The sequence below is a fragment of the Magnolia sinica genome, chromosome 14 (genome assembly GCF_029962835.1).
Source record: "Magnolia sinica isolate HGM2019 chromosome 14, MsV1, whole genome shotgun sequence".
Lineage (NCBI taxonomy): Eukaryota > Viridiplantae > Streptophyta > Magnoliopsida > Magnoliales > Magnoliaceae > Magnolia > Magnolia sinica.
Genome location: NC_080586.1, coordinates 59,572,636 through 59,588,185, shown reverse-complemented (window position 1 = coordinate 59,588,185; position 15,550 = coordinate 59,572,636).

Genomic DNA, 15,550 nt, shown 5'->3' with positions numbered 1-15,550 from the left:
ATAGTAGACATTTAGGATCAGGGGAAGAAGGGGCTTTAGAATAAGGGTTCTCTTGGTCAGTGATGACTACCGAGATGCTGTCTTACAAGGCATCCACTTTATCTTTTGACATGGGATTGTTTGAATCTACAAAGTATGCTAAGCAATCATCCAAAGAGTTCGGAAGTTCAGCTAAGTGTGACTTATTTTTTACATTAGAGCTCACGATAATCTGCCCAAGGAATCCATCATCCTTGAAAGTAGACGGATGTACGCTCTCTTGCTCCAGTCCTGCACAAACAGATTGAAAATCAATAGGGGAAGCATCGATGTGATCACTTTGTTCATTGAAACTACTCAATCGAGGTGTTAAATTGTCAAACGTGTACAGCTCAGATGGTGGCCTCAACTGAGTGGTTTCAAATTCCAGGGTCATAGCAAGTAACTCGTCCTTCTCTCGAATCACATCATCATTCAATTCAGAGGAGTGGTCCAAACATGTTTCACAAGAGTTAGAAGGGTTAGTTGTAAGGGGCTCATCCTCCACCTTTAAGTCAGACATGTCAGGTGTGGGGAGTGGCTCATTATGACTGACCACTTCGTGTCCATCTTGATCATTGACCTGGACCAAACTTGAGATTGATTCTAGGGAAATTTGGGCTGCACGCTCATGATCATTATCCCAATATGCATCATCGTCTAATTCCGTGCAGTGCACACTTGGGATGGGATTGCTTTCCTCACATTCTATTCTTAAATTCGGTTGAGGTTCGAATAAACTAAACTCTACCTCATCATTGAAATCCTGTGTGTCATGTGAGTGCAGTGTGTCACTATCATTATATTTAAAAGACACCCATGTCTCCCTTTAGACAGTTATTGAGATCGACTCATCAGGAAATTGAACCGTATGCTCATTAATGGAATCCAACTCTTCATTTATAATTCCAAAGTTCTACAAAAGTGAGTTAGGATCACCTTCCTCGCAAATTATTTCTGGAATGAATTGTGGCTGGGATGAACGAGCCTCCTCTACCTTATCAAGATGTGAATTAAGCACTTCCAACGATTTTCTAATTTTCGCAAGACATGCCATGTTACAATGAAATAAATCATCTTGGATTGTTTCTGGTTAGATCTCAAAGGTAGGGGATCCAAGAGAATAATCATTATAACATGTTGTTGGTTCATTTCCCCAATTTTGATGTTTCCACTTATTATAGTCATACAGATCATAGGTGGGAGAATCTGATGGTTGGTAATACATATTATCACTCATAATATAATCACGCATTATTTTCTTCTTATCTGATGGATGATAATAGTCCTCACACCCATAATTATGATAACTCCAACACTCACGTACTGTTTTTTTAATCCGTGAGATGTAATTATTCTCCTACATATGATCGCGTAAGGACTTCTTAACTGGTGGATCATTATATTCTGGTTGGTTCTCGATGATAGTTTTAGAAAAGTTTTAAGACATAAGTTGATTTCTACCATAGTCATCATCCCAATATAGATTATTCTTATTAGCATACTGACATTCCCACTCATGCATATACATGGTGAGACCCTAACTCTGAATCTAATCCTAAGAAAAATAAAAGAAAGGATCCTACAACAGTATGGAAAGTAAGAGGGGGAGAAGTCAGAAAGAAGTTACCAGGTTAGAGATTCTCAAGTTAAAACCTGCAAAACAAAATAAACCAAGTTAGTATCTAGGAGATGAGACCTAATTTAAAAAATAGAGAAAGTAAAGAAATTAGGACGAAGTTACCAATTTAGAAGATCTATCAACGACCCTAGAAAACAGAAAAGTTAGTTCTAAAAATTAAATAGAAAAAAAAATAATCTAAAACTAAAGTTAGTAAAATCCTAATTTGAATCTAATTCTAAAACCAATTAATTTCAAAAAAATACATAGCCATTAGTCCTTGGCAACGGCGCCAAAAACTTGTTCATTCCCCAAGTATAGGGTGGTGATGTAGTAATAAACTCGGTGAGACTGAGGTCGAATCCCAAGGGACTGATACTTGTATGTTATCTGAAACTAAGCAGAACTAGAACTAGACTAAGAGTAATGGTGAAATATTTATCTAAAATTTAGAGAGATCAGAGGTAGGAAACTAGGGATTCAGAGGATCCACTTGTAGAGATCAGGGAGATCTTATGCCTGCTTCAAGAACTCAACTGGACTTAGAGTCCCATCTTCATCCAGTTGAAGAGTGTAACCATAGAAATCAAGACTGAACTTCCTTTGATATAGTTTTCAAGAGATGAAAGGTATATGAATTAGAATAGATTCTATCACCAAACTATGCCCAGGAAACAAAGTAAATAACATAATTAAACTAATTACCAACCAATCAACAATGTATAAAGGTTAGGAAGGGTACCGTCATCCGACCATGCCTAGGAGATGATGGTGAACAACAGGGCTTCCTAACGTCATAAACATAAAAAGGAAAGGATCATGCTCAAAGCTATCGCAGACCCATTGTAATTTTAGTCACAATAGACCATTAAAAATTAAAAACATTCCCTTAATTAAACTAAAATCAACCTCAGTTCAATCTAAACAAAAGGCACAAGCAAAAAGGTCTCCCATCATGCTACAAGCTTCACATCTTAGCCCTAGCTAAGAGGTTTAGCCTGGAATAGACATGATTAGGCTAAACATCTTAAAAGTAACAATAAAAAGAATAGTAAATTAAAAAACTCTACAACTACTCTTTCTCTCAATGACGTCCCAGCCATGGATGCCCCTCTCTCTTCCTTTTATAGACGCTGAAGACAGTGGATGTGTGTAGAGCACCGACCTGCCTTTTGCAGGCTGTTTGCAATAGGGTCGGACTCTATATCGGGCAACAACAGGGCCTTCCTGCGTAAGGATGATTGGTGGGGCCCATTGGTGGGGCCCACTTTAGCCATCATTTAAGAGATCCATGTCATCCATCAGTTTCTCCTTAGAATTTCGACCGGAGATGGTCTGTTTTGATCATCCGTTGATGCGGCCCAGGGAAGAATTCTTGCTGCAACAGTATTTGAATGGTCCTCTTGTGATCGTTGTAGCAGACATGTATGCATGTATGGCTGAAAATGGTCAAAATGGTTCTGACTAGATTGAGTCTCTCTATATGATGGATGGTTCAGATCGGACATCCGATCATCGCTGGTGGGCCAGGACGATTCGGAATGTCCGGTTCTTTCGGACTGCGAAACAGGCAGCGTAGTTGACCCTGTGATGATAGTGGGACCCTTTATAGGCTTCAATGGAGAAATCCACTCCATTCATTGCGATCCTCTCGAAAAACCAGTAAGAAATGGATGGTTTCATACTAGATTCGGAGTGGCTCACAAGAACTTCTGTGCTACCGTTCATCTTACGTGTGGCTGAGATCTACGAATATCCCCGTGAATTAACCAAAATACCACCTAGGAAAGGGTTACGCCTACCCCAGAGACACAGTGGACAATATAGATCATAAAAATACATGATGGGTGGGGCCCACAAATAAAAAAATGGATGCGTGCATAAGACGCTATTGCGTTTTTGAATTCTTAAGAAGAAGAGTCGGTCAGTGCACGCTGACTGACTTTTGGATTTTCGGTGCACGTCCGGTGCACTTGTGCACCTTGCACATGCACTGTACTTATGGGTCTCATGGATATGTGTATCCGAAATCCGCTCTATCCATTCATTTTATCACCCCATTTAAGGGGTTAAGAGCAAAATTAAAGCATATACAAATATCAGGTGGGCTGCAAATAAGGATTTAAGGGCTAATCCACTTACAGAAAGATCCAATGGCTGAAATTTTATGTGTACGGTTAATTTATGGTCCTTACACTAAATATAAAGTTTTAAGCCAAACGGATGGTGGAAACCTTGTGATCTTTCATTCTGGCTGACTTTCAAGCCACCTGAGCTTAAGTTTCTTAATTTCCTTGGATCTCTAGCATGCAAATCCAACGATCTTAGTCCTATGGAGTCCGTCCCTTGCCTTGGTGACTTCTGAGCATTAATTTCATGCTTTTAGCACCCTGTTTCAGTTCAAGCTTTTAAACACACCTTGCGGCATAAACACAGTTAAATTGAGCAGTTAAACAGTACCATATTCATAAATCCAGGCAATAACTTGGGTCTGATATTTAATATTTGACCCTCAACAGCGGAAGAGGATGAAGTTCCTCGTTCACGTGGTGACGAGGGAGGGTGTCGCTGTGGACCCTCAAAGGTTAATGTAGTGCGTCAATGGGGCCAGCCCATGAACGCATCCGAGATCCGTAGTTTCCTTGATCTAGTGGGATATTACCAATGGTTTATCAAGGGTTTCTCCCGTATTGCTGTAGCGTTGACCCAGTTGACGAGGAAGGGAGTCGAGTTTGTCTAGAGTGACACCTGGGAGGAGGCATTCACGAAGTTAAAGGACCACCTCACGTCCGCTCCTATTCTCACTCTTCCTGATGGGATTAGGGTTTCGTTGTTTTCACCAATGCCTCCAAACTTGGCTTAGGTGCTCTACTGATGCAGCACGGGAAGCCAGCGGTGTATGTCTCGCGCCAGCTCAAGGTCCATGAGCTTAACTACCCCACTCATAATTTGGAGCTTGTAGCAGTTGTCTTTGCACTGAAGGTGTGGAGGCATTATCTATATGGGGTCAGGTTTGAGCTCTTCTCAAATCATAAGAGCTTGAAGTATCTGTTTTCGTAGTCCAAGTTGAACCTGCATCAGAGGTGATGGTTGGAGCCATTGAAGGACTATGATTTCGATCTTCAATACCACTCGGACAAGGCGAACATGGTGACGGACGCGCTCAGCCATCAGCCACGAGGCCTGGTTGCACATATGATGGTTCGACCGTGGCAGATGCTCAAGTATGTTTCAGAGTATGACTTTGAGTTTGGACTGCAATCTTCCCTTGTTCAGCTTTCGAGCTTGTTGATTCAACCCTCTTTGGTGGCTAGGGTGATCGAAGCTCAGCAGACGGATGAGTCACTTCAGGAGTACTGGGCAAAGGTCGCATTCGTGAAGCAGTCAGATTAGCAGATTGGTTCCGATGGTGGATTACGCTTTAAAGGTCGATTGTGTGTCCCGGACGTGCCAGAGTTGCATCGTGATCTGATGACCAAGGCACACCGATCGAGACTTACTATTCACCGGGGCTTCACAAAGATGTATCGTGATATGAGGAGGTAGTACTTTTAGTAGGGATGAAGCACCAGATTGCTAGTTTTGTGGCTAAGTGTGACGCATGCCAGCGTGTTTAGGCCGATCACTAGAGACCCTTTGGTCCCTTACAACTGTTGAGCATCCTAGAGTGGAAGTGAGAGCACATATTGATGGACTTCATCGTAGGTTTACCGAGGACTCAGCGCGGTCACGATACCATCTAGGTTATCGTCCATCTTCTGACGAAGTCGGCTCATTTCATTCGAGTACGTGCTTCCTAGTCTGTGGACCGGTTGGCGAGGATATTCATTGAGGAGATAGTGAGACTGCACGGAATCCCAGTTTCGATTGTTTCAGACCAAGACTCTAGATTTATGTCTCAGTTTTGGAAGAGTTTTCGATAAGCATTGGGGGTCACTTTGCATCTCAGTACCGTTTATCATCTGCAGATAGATGGACAGACAGAAAGGGTCAACTAGATCCTTAAGGATATGCTCAGGGCTTGTGTGATCAATTTTGCGGGCAGTTGGGATGAGCATATGTACCTTGCCAAGTTCGTGTACAACAACAGCTATCAGGCGACTATCGACATGACTCCTTTTGAGGCACTTTATGGTAGACCATGCAGATCTCCTAGTTATTGGACAGAGGTAGGAGAGCATCGTCTCTTAGGTCTCGAGCTTGTGTAGCAGATGTCAGAGGCTATTAATGTCATTAGGCAGAGGATGCGCACAGCTCAGAGTCAGAAGAAGAGTTTTGCTGACCGTCGGCGTCAACCCCTCGAGTTCGCAGTCGGGGACATGGTATATCTCAAGGTCTCGCCTATGAAGGGCATGGTTTTCTTTGGTGTGAAGGGAAAGCTCGCCCTGAGGTTTATTGGACCTTTTAAGGTTACCGAGCGAGTAGGCGCTGTGGCCTATAGGCTTGCCTTACCTTCTAAGTTTTTCACGATCCACGACGTATTCCATGTTTCTATGTTGTAAAAATATGGGTCGGACACTATTCATGTGATTGATTGGCAGCCACTTAAAGTCTGTGAGGATGCTTCCTATATTGAGCAGCCGATTCGTATTCTTGATCGGAAGGAGTAGGTCCTCAGGACCAAGGTCATTCCCTTGGTGAAGGTGCAATGGGGTCATCATTCAAAGGTCAAGGCATCTTGGGAACACGAGGCTGAGATTAGAGAGCGTTATCCACATTTATTTGATGATTGATTGCTTGTATTTCTTGCACTGCCTTCTCTTGTGTTTGATGATTGAGGTATATATATGATGATGTTTATGCATTTTGTTGTTCCAGTTTTGTCAATTTTGAGGATGAAATTTCTTTGTTGGTGGGGAGGATTGTTAAATCAGACCCTATTTTACATGTGTGCATGCGTGTCTGTGAGTATGCATTCCGTCCATTTTGGTTCCGCGGTCCTATCGGTCAAATTTCGGTGACCCACAACCCCTGGATAGTGTTTGTTGTCATCCTTGAGTTCATTCACGTAGATCCGACTCGGATTGACCCAAGACCTATGCCATTGCGACCACATCGTCACCGCGATTCCAACGTCGTGTCTCGTACATAAATCCGACGTGTCCATCAAAACTTGTAGGCCGCACTTTATTTGGAACATTGATTACACTTTTTGTGGGACCCACTTGGCTTTCAAAAATTTCCATGCAAATCCATGACATCATTACCTATAGGGCCTAACCCCTATAGCTAGCCTAGGCTATAGCTCCTAGACCCCTAGCACGTAAGAATCTCCTCCCAAACTCGTCATGAGTTTCTCTTGCCAAGGCAAGCATGCCTCCACTTTTCTAAAAATTTCATCATTACCCTCATGCTACATCTCTGTCCCTTCTCTCTCTTTTCTTTTCATTTTCTCTTCTCCCCTTACTAGAACCTCCAAAACATCTCACCTTGCTAGAATTTCCAGCAACTTCCCTTCCTTCTCCCTCCTTCTCTAACCCTCTACTTTCAATCTTGACCCTTCATCCATGATCCTTGGAGCCTAAGGAGTCCATTACAATAAGAATCTTGAAGATCCAAGCAAGGTGGGTTCTCTTACACTCTCTTTCATCTCATCCTTAAGAGCTTGTGGGACCCATCAAGTGATGATGGAGGTCCCTCATGTCTCCATGATTGAGGTCAATGGCCCATTTCCTTGCATACATGTTCCATGGATGGGGCCATTCTCCATGGACCCTATCATGGTATTTTTCCTTTGATGCATGTATTTTAGGGGTCATCTAGCCCATAGATTTTGGTGGGAGAGGCATTCCCACGATTGGATTCATTCCCAACTCCATGCATGTGCTAGATCTAGATTGTGCATGATCTAATGGATGATATGAGTGTGTGGTGATGAAGGGAGGGCCTCAATAGTGGCAGAGACCCTCTCTTGTGGCCGGATTTTTATTTTTTCATTATTTTATTCTTGATTCCTGATGTGTATGGCCCACTTAGTGGCTATGGAATATCCAGACCGTCCAAGCAAGGAGGACGCCCCTTGCTGTCCATTTTATGGACGTTAGCACCCCATTTGCTCCATTTTGGATACATGCAATGAAGTTTATGAAAGAAGTATGACCTGGATGTTTGTGGGGTCCACTAAGGTAGACCATGACATAAATTTTGTGGGGTATTTCCCCCTTTACTCAGTAGTTATGTTCAGTTATTTTCAGACATACCTTGTTGTCCAAAGAAATTCTGGACTGTTTTTGGGTTATTTTTGGAATGGATTATGGACTGATTTGAGGGATGTTTTACCCCCATTATTAGATTATTTCTGGAGGTGTAGACCCCACCTATAAGTATGATAAATTTCACCTTCATCCGTCCCTGTTTAATCACCTAAAAGAGTGGACCAAGGAGGGTGGATAGTCTAAATTTTCTGGACTGTCCAACCACTCTGCTTGCTGTACAAACATAATTATTAGTTTATTTTTGAATCGATGGATCACCTTTGTGGACCCCACCTTGTGGTATACTTGTACAGGGATGTTGGCCTTGTAATTTCTCAAATTTTAGCAAACTTGGGTCCACTCTAATGGGGCACAAAAGTCAGGGGTAGCAGCTTTGTTTCAGCAGAAATTATTTCTGGACCGTGCTGTTTATAATTTGTATGAATTAAATAAAATACTTATACTACTTAAAAAATTCTAAAATTGTATAGGGGGATGGCCCATCTATAGTAGGACACACCTACAAAATTTTAGGGCCAATGGACACCTGTACACACCATGACAATAGCTGAACCGGCCCACTATATTGTGGTGTCTAGAACAATCAGAATCTCAAGACAGATTGTTTTCTTAAAATGAATTAAAATATTTCTAGTTGTTCAAAAATCTTGAACTTTTGCAGAGAGTGACCCACTCATGGTAAGACCCACTTATAATTTTTACGACCATTGGACCCCGGTACACACCGTAACAAGGGCCAGACTGGCCAACTACGTTGGGACGTCTAGGTCAGTCTGATTTTCTAGATAGATTGTTTTATTTAAATTAATTAAAATATTTATAGATGTCCAAAAAATCCTTAAGTTTTGTGGGGGTGTGCCCCACCCATGGAAGTATCACCCTGCAAAATTTCATACCCAACGGACATTTAAGCTGACTGTGGTGCGGCCGAGAGTGGCCCACCAGGCAGGGACGCCTAGGCTAGGGCATCCAGGCTGGGCTGGCCGACCAGCTTGCTTTGTGGGCCCACCTTGATGTGTTGTATATCCCACCATCCATCCATGTGGGGTCCTTAGGGGATTGATCATCCTTTCTTTTTTTTAGTACTCAATTGGGGACCATTGGGTGGATTTTTGGGCTAGATACCTCGGGCCCATAGAGTTGCCTACACATGGGACATCCCTACCTTAGGCTACTGCTGGGCCTGCATTCCAACGGCCTCGCCCACCTGATATATGTGTTGCATATCCTCTCTCATCTGGTGGGGCCCACAGTGATGTATGTGGACCATCAAGCATTAAATATACTAAGAAATACTTTTATTGTTGAACTCCAACCAACCTAGAAATTTGGGTGGGCTGGAATTTAGCAATGGGCCCAATGTTACCACCCATAAATGAAATAGGGCAGCATGACCCACCAGATGTGAGGAAGACTTAGATCAGTTATCTTACCCTTTCTCTACAGAATTTTAGGGTGTGATTAGGTCCCAGCTGAGGCCCACCCAAGTTGAGTTTTGTTGGAATGTTACGTGTGATTAGTTAACTATTTCCTTAGGCCTTGTGGACTAGATCCTTTAAGTTGGCCCACTGACCTTTGGGCCTATACTCTTCTACCTATTGTGATGGGTTTAAGGGCTACAGTATGCAAGTAGTCAGGCCTTTTGGCTGCCCACTAAATTAACCCTATACTTGGGCTAGGATGTGAGGCCCAACTCGCTTGTGTTAAGTGCAAAATGGCCCTTGTGAATGAACTACTGGGCCGCCCATGAGGCCCACCACAATATGTGGACTTATGATGGTGGGGCCCAAACTTTTCTTGAGGGCCCACCATACCGTCTATGAGTTCGGCTCGTGTATAGCCCATCAGGCCACCTATTGCTTGGGCCTTAGACTTTAATTTACATGCGTAGCGGGATACCTTTTGGGACCTAGTTAAGGTTGGATGTCCTCCTTGGTGACCCTAAGGTAGGCCCATAAGGCCCTTATAGGTGGTTAAAGGCCCACCTTGGACCTTGTTAGGACCGTCTCCTCCTTGAGGTTTTATGATCCTCCTAACTTGTGGGTTATCCTAAAGTATAGGGCCCACACTAGAGGATTTTTCTTCTCCTTAGAACTCCTGTCTATGTGCCTAGACCTTAACCCTCCTTAGGACGGAGGATTCCATATTTCACAGGTAATATACTTACATTTTTGTGACTCATATGCATCATCTATATGAATTGATTGCATTGTGTGTTGGTCATTGAGGGATGGATTTTCTCCCCTCGTGCACATTATGTGCCTATAGGTAGTGCATGATCTGTTTGTGTGACTCATGCATTGGCATCGCATTTCATGATGATACCACCATTGCTTCATCGAGGCCTTGCTTCCAAAGGGACATTCGTGAATGGCCGTATGTGTGGACACCAAAAATATTACTTGAGCATACTGGGTGCATAGGATGCCCATGGGTGAAATTCATAAAACTTCCATGGTACCAATGATTTGCTCCAACACTGTGACCGAGTAAAAATTATGAGTGCACGAGGGCCTTATACCATTAAGACGCGACTCCTACTATCGTGTAGTCAGTTGGATAGGGGTGTGGCCTTACCTACCTGATGTGAGGAGGCATTGCTAGGCTGAGTCTGACCAGCTCGTAAATGGGTCCACTACTATCAGGCCTAGCTGGTGATTGGTTTTCCACAAGCGGGTAGTGGGGTCTCTTACGCTCGTTTGACTGTGTGAGGTCTGTAGAGCGACAGTCATTCAGTAGTATAATGGACCCTGGTGATTTCCTTATGATTGAAAATGTACTTGACATATGGTTTGGATAAGAGCACTGACATTACTTGCATTGCATTAGCATTGGCTGTGTAAGCCTCTTTATGAATTACCTTGATATGGCGTCAATACTCATCGCATCGTATTCATGATAAGCCTTGGTAAGGCTAGTGATATTCTCATTGAGCATGTTTCCTTCCCTGTACCTCCTGTTATTCTTCTGTGCACCATTATCACACACTTTCACCACCCTCTAAGCTTCTATAAGCTTATACATGATTGGTGCGTGCAGGAGACTCTAGGCAGGTGTCGTAGTGGCAGAGCATAGAGTAGAGTTGAGCTTGAGTACTCTAGTGCTACTGACTTTTCTCTCTTTTCCCATTATCTTATGTATGTCCCTTTGGACCTGATGTAAGCTTGTAAAAGTTCAAAATATTAGTGCATTTTGGTGATGTATGCCCCTTGTTATTCTCAGATGTACTTGTTGTAATCTTAGGTATGCTCATATTGGAATGCTTATACTTCTATGAAAATCCTCCTTATAGGATCCCAGGATAGGAACCTGCCTCAGGAGCTGAGAATGGGGAACTATGGAGGCTGTTGCGATCAGAACCGGTCATCGGGTTCCTTGTGAGTCCAGTTACCAAGTCTGGGGTGCGACAGGAGTTGGTATCAGAGCATAGCAAATAATTCTAGAATAACTCAGGATAACATCGCATGTCTTCTTAGGGCATAGGATAAGTAGTGTCCCGAAACCTTTTCTTTTGCTCTATATCAAGCCTGTAATTGTCCTGATTCTTCGGGTCGTCATTGTTTTGTAGACGATGCCGCATAGAATGACACCCAAGGTCATGGCACCTATGGCCGTGGTGCTTGTGGTCGTGGTACCCGTGGACGAGGCGCTCGAGATACCCGTCCTACTCGAGCACATCCTGCTCTTGTTGTTAAGGATTCAATTCTAGAGGTCCCGATCTAGCCTATTCCTCTGATTGAGCCTGTAGCACCCACTCCTTTAGATGCTCTAGCTCCCCCACCGATTTTCCCTCCTCAGCCTGTTGTTCCAGTTATGGAGGCTCCTACCCCGTCAGCCGCACTCGTACCTCCGCCTAAGGCGAGTGCCGCCCCTACTTTTTCGACAGTACCCATAGGAGCCGAGCATTTCCAGCAGTTAATGCAGCTTGTTGCCACTGCGTTGCAGACCCGTCAGCCTGCTACCATCGAGGTTTCTGAGCAGTCTGATTTACCTCGTACCAGTGCGATAGCTCGAGAGTTCCGGCAGCATGATTCCCTGAGGTTTAGTGGTGACCCTGACCCTTCTACTGCTGAGGCTTAGCGCACTAAGGTTGCAAGGATTTTTGACACTATATAGTGTCCTGCGGATCAGAGAGTATCCCTTATGACTTATCTTCTTTAGGGTGTGGCCCATCATTGGTGGTCATTTGTATCCAAGATGATCGGGCCTCAGTTCGTTTGGACATGGGAGGCATTCGTGGTCCGTTTCAACCAGAAGTTCTTCCCTTAGCACATTGAGATCTAGTGGGCAATCGAGTTTGAGACCCTAGTGCAGGGTGATTTGTCTGTATGTCAGTATGAGGCCCATTTCTTGGCCTTATCTAGATTTTCTCCTCATCTCACCAGCGATGAGAAGATGAGGCCCTATTGTTTCGTGACTGGTTTGTGTCCTGCCCTTCGCAACTGTGTGGTAGGGCATTGTTTAGAAACGTTCGACCAGGTCGTACATCGGGCATTGGTTTATGAGAAGGACTAGGCCATGACCCAGAGATCGAGAGAGAAAAGTTCCAGTGGAGACCGGAAGAGGAAGGCACCAGCCGACAGTTCCAGGTAGCACTATCAGCAGAGACGGAGGGGCAGATCAGGGCTTCGACAACCTACAGTTCAGACAGTAGCTTCATCATCATCTTCAGCACCGCCAGCCACTTCATCTTCCCCCCTGTTTTGTGGCCCACCATGATGTGTGTTTTATCCATGTGACCATTCATTTTAAGGCCCTCTTGTATGTAGCCCACCTTGGTGTGGAGTTTTTCAAGGTGGGGCTCACCGTATGTATTCATGTAGGACTGGGCGTCTAACCCATTGGGACGCTTAGGCCCATGTGAGATGCCCATAGTGGGGTTACTGCTGAACCTTTGGTCCAACAGTGTGGCTCACCTATTTCTAATGTATTTGGGGTGTTCCCTATGTGGTGGAGCCTCTATACCTGATGCTGGACCACTCTAAATCCTTACTCCAATCAGATGGACCATTTTCTGGGCTCCAACAGGCCCATAAAATTCGTGGAACAAAAATCCCGCAATATATTGTAAATATACATTGCCTTTGGGTTGAGATTTTAAGGAGTAGGGCCCACCACATTGTGAGGACCTTGGAGGGATTAATTCATGCCCTTAATCCCCTAATTTTAGGCTTAATTAATGCACACTTGAGGCCCACCATAATTGGGCTATTTGGGACCATGTATGTAGTTAGATTGTTGGACTCTTTAGGCCAAATGGGTTGGAACCTTCTTGCTAGGCCCAGTGGACTCTTGAGCTGATTTCACCATAATATTGTGTTGGGTTAGTGGGCTAGAAGGTGTGAGTGGTTGGGCCCTTAGTTGCCCACCAAAATCAACTATATCCTTGGGCTAGGTTGTAGGCCCAACTTGCTTGACTAGAATATAATTATTGCCCATGTGGTTTGAGTAATGGGCTACCCACTAGGCCCACCACAACATATGTATTTGGTGACCCTTAGGTTGGGCTCTAACCTTCCTTATGGGCCCATAGTGTTGTATATGGGTTGGGCTATGTGTGTTGCCCTTGGACCCATGTATTGAGTAGGCCTTGGGCCATTTATTTGAGGCCCAACATGAATGTATGTGGTATGTTATGGCTGCCCATTTCTTATTTATGGTGATGTGTGGGCCTTGGGCCTTGATTCGTGATAGATTATCCATGGGCTACCTTTTGGGGACAATTAGTGGTTGAATGTCCACATTTGTGGCCCCAAGGTAGGCCTACTTCCCTCTATGAGTGGTTAAAGGTCCACCATAGACATTTGCAAGGCCCGTTTCATTTATTTAGGCCCATGTCATTGTCCTTCCTTAGCCTTGTGGGCTACCCCAGACTATTGTGCCCCCATTAGAGGTTGTGCCCCTTGTAGAATTTGTCTAAGTACATAGACTTAGTCCGCACTTGGATAGGAGGAGTGTACTACATCTTACATCACCGCATGGTGCATCTTGTTCATCTTCATGACCCATATACATCATTGTGTGCTTGGTTGGCATTATGTGTGTGGTCATGGTTGTGCCATTAAGCAAGATGTTATGGTTTCCCAGAGGGATGGAGTTCCCCTCTTGAGTACATAAGATGCTTGGAGCTGATGCATGACTGTTATGCATGATTCATACATCTGGCATTTCATTACATGGTTTATAGTCTTCCTTGCTTCATCAGGGTCGTAGCCCCCACATGAGTATCGAGGAGGCCATATTTGGACACAAGAAATGTTACTTGAGCATTTAGGGCACTTAGGATGTCCTTGGGTGAAAGCCCCTAATCCTTCATGGTACCAGGAGACGCCTCAATGCTGAGACTGAGTGGAAAACATGAGTGCCTGAGTGCCTTATACCGTTAGGCTGCGTCTCCCACTGTCGCGAGGTCGGTTGAGATGGGATGTGGCCTTATCTGCCTGAGTGAGTGGGCATAGCTAGGCTAAGTTTGACCAGCTCATGAATGGGTCCACTCCTGTCAAGCCTTACTACTAATTGGCTATCCACAGGTAGGTAGTGTGGTCTCTTACGCTCGTTTGACTATGCGGGTCTTGGAGAGTGGTAGTCAGCCAGTAGTGTACCTGACCCCGGTGGTTTCCCTATAGTGGAACTGTATGTGATTTGTGGACTTGATATAAGGACTGGCATGTATTGCATTGCATTAGCATTGGCTATATAGGCCTTTTGTGCATCACCTCAGTATGACGTCCAGTACACATGTAATTCTTTGCATAGCCTTAGTACGGCTTGTTGTATTCGTGATTGTCATAGCTTAGCCTTGGTATGGCTAGTGGCATTGATAGTGTTCATGGTTCATGCCGATCTTCTGCATTCTCTGATATTTCTTTCCGATACTCATATTACACACACTTACATCGTCCTCTAAGCTTTCTATAAGCTTATGCACAATTGATGCATGTAGGTGATTCTAGGCAACCGCAGTAGCTGAGGAGGAGCGTTGGAGCATGCCGACGACCTTTTGGAGTCACCGTTGTTCATACCTTATATTTCCCTTGAGCATTGTACCTGTATAAAAAAAATTATTCCTAGTAGATTGTGATGTGTTCCTATGGTTACTGTCTGTGGTTACTATGTTATGATCTTGGGTATGCTCTTATGGATTAGACTTATGTTATAGAAATCCTCCTTATAGGATCCCAGGATCGGAACCTAGTAAATGGATGCTAAGAGCTGAGAATGGGGTAATACGAAGGCTGTCAGCGCCAAAATTAGCTATCGGAATTCTTGTGAATTTCGGTCACTGAATCCAGGGCGTGACATATAGGGTCATTCGTCAATTGATATTTTGATTCAATCGAAGCTTTTTTAAAATCATCCATAAATCCATCAGTTGATCCATTAACTAATTCGATAATGGATTCCTCAAGAGACACTCCTTGATATGCATAGGTCAACTTTACTTATTTATTGATGGATTGTCAAAAGGCACTCAATCAATATTTTAACTAGTTTTCATCAATATCTGATTGGTCGAAAATCACTTAACTCTTGAAGTTAGCCTCACATTGTAAGGTTGTAGCTTATAGCTTAGTACAGTTACTTGATCACAAACTGACTAATTGCGAGCCCCATTTAATGGTCTTGGGTTGTTTGTTTCCACGAATATATTGTGATTTATGGCCTCTGTCAATCAAGAAAACTCATTTGTATCTCC